The 12,607-nt window shown below is 46.9% G+C and overlaps 1 long non-coding RNA gene across 1 annotated transcript; it reads left to right on the forward strand.

Annotated features, from left to right (window-relative positions):
• Positions 1–8,489, forward strand: LOC310700766. Its single transcript, XR_014522804.1, has 3 exons — positions 1–107; positions 2,544–2,608; positions 8,322–8,489. It is a non-coding gene; the product is annotated as an uncharacterized lncRNA (long non-coding RNA).
• The last annotated feature ends 4,118 nt before the right edge of the window (positions 8,490–12,607 follow it).

Below are 12,607 nucleotides of genomic sequence, written 5' to 3' on the forward strand. Positions count from 1 at the left end.
GGGAGCCAGAACTTCTGGGTTTAATCCTTCCTTCTGGGAAAGGAAGAGGGGTTTAAATGCCTGCGATGGGAAGTAAGATTACAGCATTTCATTCCCAGATATGGAAGGTAAGTGGAGTCCACTTTCATGGGAATAGAGCTTGGATAGAACAGGGGGGAGAGTGTTAAATATTTAACAGGCTGATGAATTTTAATGCGGAAGTGCTGCCTCTTAGTGCCATCTTATCCCCCTAGGAGCTGGCGGTAAAGCATGGCCCTGAATCACCGCTGCTGATTAGCAGGTCCTCGTCCTGTGATTGACACAGATGTTAACTCTGCTCGCTGCACACCTGGATTTTCAGCCCTCCCCAGTAGGATGTATCTAGGGTTAGCCCCCACCCAAAGTGGCTTTTCGTGAAGCCCACTCAGCTTCCCCGGTGGACGGTATTGTGGCAGGGGACCCGGGACCTTCCAGTGACCCGGCTGGAGGGCGGAGGGATGCCGCTTGCATCATAGGGACTCCCGGCCACGTCATGCCCCCTGGCTGACCAATCGGCACAGCCAGGGACGTGGCCACTGGCCGTTTAAATGGTGACATGGCCAGGGGGCGTGGCGTCCTCATTTCAACCTCCTCGTGGGATCTCCCAGCCCACCCGTCCTCTTCTTATGTGTTGCTATGACAGCGGCCTTGCTACGAGCTAATGTCGGCCGCCATATTGTTGGGGCAAGGTAGGAATTTTTTCCACTTGCCAAATTGGCACCAGCCATTGGGTTTTCACCTACCTTGTAGCAATCGTCACAACTCTGTAAGGTTAGGCATTGGGTAAGCCTTTGCTTGGATGGAGGGGTGGCTGTAGCCTCCGCCTGCCCCTCCTCGTTAAGGGTATCCTGTTAAAGGGATCCGGGGGTGTGGATCTTGTCTGAAGCCTGGGCGTGGGCTAGGGCCTTGCTGTATCTGAAGGAGTGTCTCCACCCCCATCGTTCTACACTGAGGTCTAGCTCTGAGGGCCTTCTAGTGGTTCCCTCACTGCGAGAAGCCAAGTTATAGGGAACCAGGCAGAGGGCCTTCTCGGTAGTGGTGCCCGCCCTGTGGAACGCCCTCCCACCAGATGTCAAAGAGAACTACAACTACCAGACTTTTAGAAGACATCTGAAGGCAGCCCTGTTTAGGGAAGCTTCTAATGTCTGATGCATTACTGTTTTTTAATACAGTGGTACCTCAGGTTACATACTCCACTAACCCAGAAATAGTGCTTCAGGTTAAGAACTTTGCTGCAGGTTGAGAACAGAAATCTTGCTCCAGTGGCGCGGCGGCAGCAGGAGGCCCTATTAGCTAAAGCGGTGCTTCAGGTTAAGAACAGTTTCAGGTTAAGTATGGACCTCCGGAACGAATTAAGTACTTAACCCGAGGGACTACTGTATTTTGTTGGAAGCCACCAAGAGTGGCTGGGGAAGCCCAGCCAGATGGGCGGGGTATAAATAATATATTATTATCATTATTATTATTATTATTACCCCAATGGGGACCCCGTGGGGTGACCCTATTTGACGTATGTCATACGGCTCCCCCTACTGGTGGTTTACCCTTAGTGGGACTCCCTGAAGATGGGCAGGAGTGGTGATATAGTCCAGTCTCACCCAATTCCTAAGCCAAACCACTCACATCTGTACCCAATAAAGTTGTGGCCTATTTTATCCCATTAACTCCAAATATTTGTGTCCGTGTGTTTATTATCTAAGGGAACTGCGGGACCCAGGGCCTCAGCACGCAATCAAAGGTTCCCACTGCTGCGGTGTGAGGTTTAGGGAAAGGACGCGAGTGGTGTCATCTAGAAGGGGGAAGAAAGCATCAAAGTCGGAAATATGGGGAGTGGGGATGAATGGGAAGGGATAAAGTCCTGGCACAGGTTTCCCGCTGGCATCTGGTTGGCCACCGAGAGAACAGGATGATGCAGGGCTTTTCCGATGTTCTTAATGGCATGGAACAAGACACTCAACACACCACATCTGACTTTGGAAGACCAGGCATAATTGCACCAAGAAAACCACAGGCTGCAATTCTCCAACTCTAAGGGTGCAGCAGTCTGTTTCTAGGGTTGCCATATGCCCGGAATTTCCCCGATGTATCTGGAATGCCGCCATCGGCAGCAGTGTCTGGGCAGAAATCAGCAAAAATGTCAGGGAAAATCCAGACGTATGGCAACCCGTGTCGGCAGTGTCGTTTTTGCCGATTTCCCACAAAAATGGCCAAAGAATGTCATTTGCAGTTTTGCCAAAAAAAGCTCTTTTCCTACCTTTACCTACCCAGTGACCTTCATGGCTGAGTGGAGATTGGAACCAAAGTCTCCCAGGCCTCAGTCCAGTACCTTAACCACTGCATGACACACACACACCTTCTGAAGAAACACCAGCTGATGGGAATCAGAAGTGGAGAGAATGCTCTTGGGCTCTTGTCTTGCTTGTGGGCTTCCTATAGGCAGCTGGCTGGCCACTGTGAGAACTGGATGGTGGACTCGATGGGTCTTTGGCCTGACCCGTTTTGATGCTTTTTGTCCCTTCTCCTAGGTGCCTCCTGAGGCCCTTCTCAAGGCCCAGAAAACTCTTGTGTGGTCATCTTCTTGTATAAAAAGGTAAATGTAAAGGACCCCCGGACTGTTAAGTCCAGTCAAAATCGACTATGGGTTTGCGGCGCTCATCTCACTTTCAGGCCGAGGGAGCCGGTGTTTGTCCACAGACAGCTTTCTGGGTCATGTGGCCAGCATGACTAAACCACTTCTGGTGCAACAGAACACTGTGACAGAAGCCAGAGCGCACGGAAATGCCTTTACCTTCCCACCACAGTGGTACCTATTCATCTACTTGCACTGGTGTGCTTTCGAACTGCTAGGTTGGCAGGAGCTGGGACAGAGCAACGGGAGCTCACCGCATCCTGGGGATTCGAACCACTGATCTTCTGATGCGCAAGCCCAAGAGGCTCAGTGGTGTAGACCACAGCACCACCCACATCCCTTTCTTCTTGTATACCAGTTAGAGGCTTTACTGCAATCAAGTGGTATATAAATTTTGCCAAATAAACAAAGTCTCCAAGGCTGGGATAGCCAATTGGTACCCTTCATATGTTGTTGGATTCCAATTCCCCCCAGCCCTGGCCATTATAGACAATAGGGGTGATGGGAATGCCAACAATATCTGGAAGGTACCATGATTTGGCTACCCCTATACTACAGTACAGCAAGCCCACAACTTACATGGAGGGTTATGTTCCTGAGATCCTGCCTAAAGCAAAGATCACATTAGCCGCTCCCAGGCCATGACTTTAAGAACAGCAGAGGAAGCTGGGAAGGGAGAAGAGGAGTTTAGGGATTTATTTATTTTTACAAAAATTGTTGTACAATTTGTGTGTCTTTATTTCTCAATTTGATCTTTTAATACGGTTTTGTATGTATTGTGACGTTTTATGCACTGTGACTTGCAGTTGTTTTTGTTGATCATAGTTTAGCTGTTATTTTTTGTAATTGTTAAGAGTGAACTTCTGTTTGATTATTATTTGCTGATGTTTTGAGAGTTAATTTTCTTGTGTACTCTTATATTCTAATAGATTATTGAATATTACTTTATCTGATATAAGTCGTTCCACCTTAAAGTTATGTTTTATTATGACTTTTTGTATTGGAGCAGATTACCATAAGGTGTGTGTTGTATATTTTGTTGCTGTAAACTGCCTTGTGTATAGGAATATAGAAAGGCGATAAACAAATTAAAAGTGAATGTAGTTAAAACACATTGGGTGCAATGGCGGGTGGGATTGCCAAAGCCTCCCCCCTCCCACTGATGCCTGCCCCCTTAAAAAAAATATCCTTTTTTTGCCAAGCATGTAAAGTTGAATGTGTATAAGTTAAATGTGCAGTCCTACTGTACAGTTGTACCTTGGATGTCAAACGGAATCCGTTCCAGAAGTCCATTCTACTTCCAAAAATGTTCGACAACCAAGGCGCGCAATCGGAAGCTGCGGAAGCCACATTGGACGTTCGGCTTCCAAAAAATGTTCGCAAACCGAAACACCGGGTTTGCACCATTCCAGAGCCAAAACATTCAACTCGCAAGGTGTTGGGGATCCAAGGTACGACTGTATATAGGAAAGGTGTACTGTTCCCTAAATAACTTAAGAGCAAGAGTATTTTTCCGACTGCGGTAACAAAACAAAGCAAAATCTGACATGGAGAATAAAGGAAGTATGTAGAATGCCTTCCGTCTGGAGTAAATGGGTCCCTCCAGTGAGATCAACAGGCAATAACAACAACAAAGAGCAGGAGGAAGATATGAACAGCAGCAGCAACTATGCCTCTCTCCTGTCGGTGTGGGGTTTTTCTCCGGCTCCGTTCCCACATCTATCCATCATTCATCCAAATATTGCCCAGCACCTTTGGACGGAGGTGCAGTCCTCCTTGTCTGTCTGTTCCAAGACAGTGGGTCCCACCGGAATGACAAGCAAGAATCTTCCAGAGCCAAAGCACATATGCTTGGCTGGCTTTGAGCTGAGCCGTCCCACTGGGGATCCAGGAGAAGCAGTGAAGGATGGAGCCCAGCCAAGCGCAGACAGACCACGAGAGCCTCCTCAAACCAGACACCGGCTAGCCAAGAGGAGGAGGAGGAAGTACAGGGAGGAAAGAGCAGGGCTGTGAGCCAAGTCTGGAGAAACAGGGCCTGGTTCGTGGCCCTGCTGTACACGACACAAGCCTTTCCTAATTCGTTAACCCTCCAGCTTAGCCACTTCCAAGTCGTTTCTCCCCCCCGCCCCAGCAAATGACACCAGGTGACAGGGCAGTTCTGGGTCTCCTTCTGTCTCATCCCAGCAGGTCATTTTGAACACACACACACACACACAATCACACCCCATAGACTGTGTTTCTTACATCCATTAAAGATTTCCTGCCCTACTCCTTTGAGAAGATCGATTGCCGAGGGGTGGGGAGGACTCATCTCGAGACTCTGATCGATTGAGTAAAAGATCTGGCTTTAAACTGTCAAATTTGCCTTTTCCCACTTGGGGGTCGGATAGGGTGTGTGTGTGTTTGTGTGTGAGACCAGCGTTCAAGACGCGCAAGCATTTCAAAAGCTCTCTTCTGCTCAGGATGAATCTCGAACGCCGGTACCCTGAAGAATCCTGTCCCTGTCTCTGCCCATGTCCACCGACCTGTCATCTGAGCTAAGGACCATTAATATGCCCCAAGTACTAAGAAAGCAATTAGCTAAGGATGCTCGGCTTAGCTTTCTTCCGCTCTCAACCTCTCATTTCTATGCATTCAACTTTGCTGGATCAGTCTAAGCCCTTCATTCCAACTCCCTGTTTGTGTGTTGTCATAGAAATATATTGCTGGCATTTCCCCATTGCCATGAGATAAATACCTGACAGGTAAACAGGCAGGTGATGGGGCTGTCAGACAGACTTTGGGGTGGGAAGGAGGAACATTTGAGTCTAGAGATTCGGGGGAAGGAGGGGGAAGAATTCCTTGACTGAAGTGTTGCCATTTGCCAAGCGCAGGGCTCTTTGAAATGCCTGCTATTTAAAGAGGCAGTCCTTATTTCATAGTGCAAGCCTAGGCTGGTTTACTCAGGAGTAAGCGTGTTTAGTATTGTAGCCTTAAAAGGCTTCCCCTTATTCCTGAATATTACAAAACAAACAGTACAGTGTACCTCTTATTCTTGAAAAGCTGGTTAGATAACCCCAGCGAAGTACCTAATAAAATAACAGCAAACACACAGACAAGTCTATGTGAACACACATTGTTTAAAAATCTCACACTATCTATAAATATGAATTAGTATTTGAATTAATTCCAGCAATGAAAATGTTCTATCACAGTGTTGACATGTATATTACAAATGAAGTCTGTGCACAACAGCATGAACATATAAGCAAAGCAGGCATGTGCATACACATGTACATTAGGGACACGGGTAGCGCTGTGGTCTAAACCACTGAGCCTCTTGGGCTTGCCCATCAGAAGGTCGGTGGTTCGAAACCCTGCGACGGGGTGAGCTCCTGTTGCTCTGTCCCAGCTCCTGTCAACCTAGCATTTGAAAGCACACCAGTGCAAGTAGATAAATAGGTACCACTGTGGCTCTGGTTTCCATCACGGTGTTCCACTGAACCAGAGGCAGTTTAGTTATGCTGGCCACATGACCCAGAAAGCTGTCTGCGGACAAACGCCGGCGCCCTCAGCCTGAAAGTGAGATGAGTGCTGCAACCTCATGGTCGCCTTTGAGTGGACTTAACCGTCCAGGGGTCCTTTACCTTTTTTTACCTTTTTACATATGTACAAATACACATAAATGCACATCTAAAGTGTGTGCACTTGCCTGTGCAAGTGCCTACAAATATACATGCAGAAAAGCACATGTGCACGTAGACATTTCAAGTAAAGGTAAAGGGACCCCTGACCATTAGGTCCAGTCGTGACCGACTCTGGGGTTGCGGTGCTCACCTCGCTTTATTGGCCGAGGGAGCCGGCGTACAGCTTCCGGGTCATGTGGCCAGCATGACTAAGCCGCTTCTGGCGAACCAAAGCAGCGCACGGAAACGCCATTTACCTTCCCGCTGGAGCAGAACCTATTTATCTACTTGCACTTTGACGTGCTTTCAAACTGCTAGGTTGGTAGGAGCAGGGACCGAGCAACGGGAGCTCACCCCGTCACGGGGATTCGAACCGCCGACCTTCTGACTGGCAAGTCCTAGGCTCTGTGGTTTAACCCACAACGCCACCCGTGTCCCATTTCTAAATGCACACAATAGACATTTATAAATGCACACAAATGCATGAAAATAAGTGTGCATAGCTACGGCATATGTATAGGTATAAGCAATGCCATGCATGCAGAGATATGTGTATTATTTAATTCTGTGTCCCATCTTTTTTCCAAGGAGCTCAGGGGGCCACATATGATTCTCCCCCTGATCATTTTAGCCTCACAGCAACCCAGTGAGATAGACTGGGCTGAGACACCGTGACTGGCCCAAGGTCACAAGCATACATACAAGTAGACCCAGCATACAGTAATGCAGAGAAATGCACACACACAGATTTACTCACAGAAACCACAGCCATACATGCACACAACTCTTTTTCTCAGGACACGTGATGCCAGTTCCGTGGCTGCTTTAATATTATACATTATAACAAAGGGTGTTTGTGCAAGATGGAGTCTTCCCAAAGAGTTCCAGACTCACTAGATCTAGCTTCTAAATTTGGGAACGTTTGGATTTGCTGGTGTACACTGAAGGAATTAGAACTAATATTGCTATATGCAAAGGATGCTAAAGCCCAGCACATGAAGGGTTTAGAACCCTTCATTGTTCCTCCATCCTCTCTAGCGGGCAAGCTAGGTCCTTCATCCCATTTCCCTGCTTGCAAGTTGTCACGGAAACAAAGACAACAAAGGCGCTGGCGTTTATGTGCTGCCAAGAGACAGGTACCTGACAGGCAATTGGGCAAGTGATGGGGCTGTCAGGCAGGCAGCTATAGGGACGGCAGGGAGGTCAGGATTGGCCCATCCAGCCCAGTACACAAACAAACTCAACTCAAGAGGAGTTACTGACAGAGTGAGGTAGTTTACCGCAGGCAAAGAATAAAAGAAGAACAAACACACATACACAAACCAATCTCTTGCCTGAGGCAGATGAGAGGCCCACCGTAGAGGAAATTTATTGTCTCTCACTCAACTCCAATGGCAAGGGGTTCCACAGTATGATACACCTGTTATTGTGTTTTCAGGTTCCAGCTTAGGTTAAAAAAGGTAAAGAACCCCTGAACGGTTTGGTCCAGTCAAAGGTGACAATGGGGTTGTGGTGCTCATCTCACTTTCAGGCCAAGGGAGCCAGCGTTTGTCCACAGACAGCTTTCCAGGTCATGTGGCCAGCAGGACTAAACTGCTATTTATCTACTTGCACTGACGTGCTTTTGAACTGCTAGGTTGGCAGGAGTTGGGACAGAGCAATGGGAGCTCACTCTGTCGCGGGGATTCGAACCGCCAACCTTCTGATCGGCAAGTCCAAGAGGTTACGGTAAGTGGTTTAGAACACAGCGCCACCCGTGTCTCAGCTTACATTCAGTTGTCAACTGGTTAAGATTAGGAAAATATTGTCTATGACCCCTGATCAATTGAGGAAAGGTTCTCTTTTCTCATCTTTGATTTGGAGCAAAACAGTCCTGTTGTTTTTCACTCTGTTCAGTCTCTAGGCTTGACTAGAAACAGACTTGACAAATGTTGCATGAAGCAAAAATCTGTCTGTAGCTCGATACAGTGTATAATCATTGGGCTACATGATCTCTCTTCACCCCTCAGACACAGCTCATGGCATCAGGTATTTGCATATACAGAAGGGGAATAAGACAATGAAGGACTCAGTCTCCATTGGTCCGTCCTGGGATACCAGCCCACAAATTGCCTAAGATCCAGGAACACAGCCAAAACCTGGTTGCATCAGTGAAAGTTAACCTACTTTGAGAAATCGATGCCATTCCTTGCATCCTGAAGGCTTGCCAGGCTCTCTCCCCAATAAACATTTAGTGGCACAAATCCCAGCAGCATTTAAGGCTTTTGTTTTATTTACTTACATCGTCCATATACAACCGAATTAACAATGTCTACTGGGCAGCTAACAGTAAAAAAGTTTTTTAAAACCATAAAAATAAACAAGACTGCCTAAAAATCGAGCACACTAAAAAAAACCCAATCACAGTACAATGCTAAATTAATAAAGAAAGATAAAATCAAGATGCAAAGACCAATAGAAGACCAAATATCAGAAGAGTTTGATCAATCATGCTATATTTATTTAGAAAGCAAAACAAGCAAATAATAATAATATTTATTTATATTAAACTTATTAGTCACCTTTGTTTGCCAATGCAATGTACAACAACAAGTAAACAACATATTTTAAAACTGCCATAAAACAAAGCATAGAAAAATCCAAAGCACCTTCATCTTTTTAAAAGGCAAGATTAAAACATCCCATCCACTAAAGGAGGCCACAGATAATTAAAAGTCAACATCCTGGCAGGAAAGGAAGGCTTTTCCTGGTGTCTAAAGATATGTAATGATGGCACCAGGCAAGTCTCCCTGGGGAGAGCATTCCACAAGCAGGGAGGAACCACTGAAAATGCCCATTCGCATGTTGCCACCCTCCAGACCTGCCATGGTGGGGGCACACGGAGATTGGCCTCAGATGACACTTGCAGGGTTTGGGTTGGTCCGTATGGGGAGAGGCAGTACTGGGGTACTGAGCCACATACGGCTTTGTAGATAGTAGAATAGTAACCAATGCAGTCAGGCGACGATTGATATTATGTGCTCAGACTATCTTGGCCCTGGGAGCAGACTGGTCGCTGAATTCTGTACCAGTTGCAGTTTCCGAACCATCTTCAAAGGCAGCCACACATATAATGTATGGTGGTAATCTAACCTTGTTGTTGTTGTTTAGTCATTTAGTTGTGTCTGACTCTTTGTGACCCCATGGACCAGAGCACGCCAGGCACATCTGTCTTCCACTGCCTCCCGCAGCTTGGTCAAACTCATGTTGGTAGCTTCAAGAACACTGTCCAACCATCTCGTCCTCTGTCGTCCACTTCTCCTTGTGCCCTCCATCTTTCCCAACATCAGGGTCTTTTCCAGGGAGTCTTCTCTTCTCATGAGGTGGCCAAAGTATTGGAGCCTCAGCTTCACGATCTGCCCTTCCAGTGAGCACTCAGGGCTGATTTCCTTCAGAATGGATAGGTTTGATCTTCTTGCAGTCCATGGGACTCTCAAGAATCTCCCCCAGCACCATAATTCAAAAACATCAATTCTTCGGCGATCAGCCTTCTTTAAGGTCCAGCTCTCATTTTCATACATCACTACTGGGAAAACCATAGCTTTAACTATACGGACCTTTGCTGGCAAGGTGATGTCTCTGCTTTTTAAGATGCTGTATAGGTATGTCATTGCTTTTCTCCCAAGAAGCAGGCGTCTTTTAATTTCGTGACTGCTGTCACCATCTGCAGTGATCATGGAACCCAAGAAAGTAAAATCTTTCACTGCCTCCATTTCTTCCCCTTCTGTTTGCCAGGAGGTGATGGGACCAGTAGCCATGATCTTAGTTTTTTTGATGTTGAGATTCAGATCATATTTTGCACTAACCTAGAGGTTACCAGACCACAGACAACAGAAGCTGGACCACCCCTGTCCAGAAAGGAGTGTAGCTGGGCCATTAGCAGAAGCTGATGGAAGTCACTCCATCCCACCATGGCCACCTGAGTATCAAGTGACAGTGATGGATCAGAAAGTACCCCCCAAGCTATGTATCTGCTTCTTCCAAGGGGGTGTAACTGAGTATAGTGCAGAGTTTTGGGCTGGACAAGCGATATCTGGGCTTTGATCTCCATTCAGCTGTGATAGGCAGCAGGCAGGAGAGTGACCTTGGGCTAATCACTCCCTCGGTTTAACCAACCTCACAGGGATGTTGTGAAGAGAAAAGAAGAGGAGGTGAAGCCACATATAAAGGTAAAGGTAAAGGACCCCTGGACGGTTAAGACCAGTCAAATGCAACTATGGGGTTGCAGTGCTCATCTCACTTTCAGGCCGAGGGAGCCGGCGTTTATCCACAGACAGCTTTCTGGGTCATGTGGCCAGCAAGACTAAACCGCTTCTGGCACAGTGGAACACCATGATGGAAACCGGAGCGCACAGAAACGCTGTTTACCTTCCTGTCACAGTGGTACCTATTTATCTACTTGCACTGGTGTGCTTTCAAATGCTAGGTTGGCAGGAGCTAGGACAGAGCAACAGAAGCTCACTCCGTCGCAGGGATTCGAACCACCCACCTCAGAGGCTCAGTGGTTGAGACCACAGCGTCACATTATACCTCCTTGTGAAAATTTAAATGAGTGCTGGATAAACATGGAACTTCAGCTTAGCCATCAGTGTCAGGAAGTTAACCAGGGCACAAAACTTTGCTTTTCCATCCACATCCTGAAAGAAGCAGAGCCTCTCTTCTGACATCAGAATGACATGTAGGTCATCAGCTGGCAATCAATATATTCTCAAAACATCAGCTGGATAGCTCAGTTGGTTAGAGCACAGTGCTGATAATGCCAAGGTTGCAGGTTCAATCCCTCTATGGGACAGCTGCACATTCCTGCATTGCTGGGGGTTGGACTAGACAATCCTCAGGGTCCCTTCCAACTCTACAATTCTGTGATTCTATGATCTCTTATTAAGCATGCACACACAGATATAGATATACGAGAAAACTGCATGTGTGAAGGGCTTGTGGCATGATAGCCCATTCCAGTTTCGCCAGTCCCAGTCCCACTTTCCCTGGGATTCTCTTTTTTTAAACAATAATAATTTTTATTTTCCCTGGGATTCTCAGGGTAGCATGCCTAATTTCCTAATTGCACAACCCTGTGAATTTGCAGATGCAGGCACTAATAAAGAAGACCTAAAGGCATCTGTGTAAACTTTTTCCTTTTTTCCAGCAGGGTGTGGTTGCCAGGGTCCACAGATCAAAGGGACGGCTTTAAGCCATCAGGAAAAGAGCCATCAATTAGGTAATTAGGGACTTTCAAGTGAAGAATAATTGAGAGGCTGGAAGAATCTATCTCAGAAGGCCTTTGAAGTACACAGCGTAATTTGCATGAGACAAGGAAGGGTAGAACAAAAACTCCAAGGTTGGCTTTCGGATTCAGACTAACAGATGGTCTTTGCAGAAATATAAAGTGTGGTGTTTCTTGATAGTAGAAAGAGATAAGAATACAATACAAAAGAAAAAAGTCCTATCTGTAATAAGATTTCAACAGACCCTGTACGGCATACACTGTAATGGGGAAGTATTTGTAGCTATGCAGCTGTTTACATTGCACATAAATTATTTTCTTTGTCAGAATGTCAATCTGAGTGTCGCTCAAGGTCCAAAAATAAGGCAGATTCTTGTTCAATGTGCTCAAACCCATCCAATGTCCTGAATTTCTCCATTCAACACTGCAGCAATGGACACACCAGCCAGGAATCTGACCAAGTGTAGGGTCTGAACCGAGCTCCAGTGGCGTAGCGTGGGGGGTGCAGGGGGGCCCGGCCGCACCGGGCGCAACATCTGGGGGTTAGGGTTAGGGGGCGCAAATCCACGGGTTAGGGGGCGCAAATCCACGGGTTAGGGGGCGCAAATTACTTGCCTTGCCCCGGGTGCTGACAACCCACGCTACGCCACTGCCGAGCTCACAGGTTTCCTGGTCCTGGTGCTCAGCACCAAAGCAGTGGTTGAGGGCAATAAGCAGGTGAAGAGTCACTGAAATGGTTCCATTTCCTCCTGCCCTGACCATCATCTGCATAAAAAGGTTCCTGAATCACATGGCTTGGTTCTTTGGACTGAACCACTAGGATCTCTATGCAGATATCATGCCATTTCCCTGCCCTTTGATCTTAGTTTTACCTCACTCACTTTCTTCAGCTGTTTGCTTGCTCTCATCTTCCTGATTTGACCAACGCTTGTATCTATCTGTGGCCTGTTAGAGATTATCTATACCAGAGGCAAGGATGCAGACATAATGCACCTACCTTTTCAGACTTCCACCTAGGCTCTGGTTTAAAGG

The sequence above is a fragment of the Podarcis liolepis genome (genome assembly GCF_965112155.1).
Source record: "Podarcis liolepis genome assembly, chromosome: 2".
Classification (NCBI taxonomy): Eukaryota; Metazoa; Chordata; class Lepidosauria; order Squamata; family Lacertidae; genus Podarcis; species Podarcis liolepis.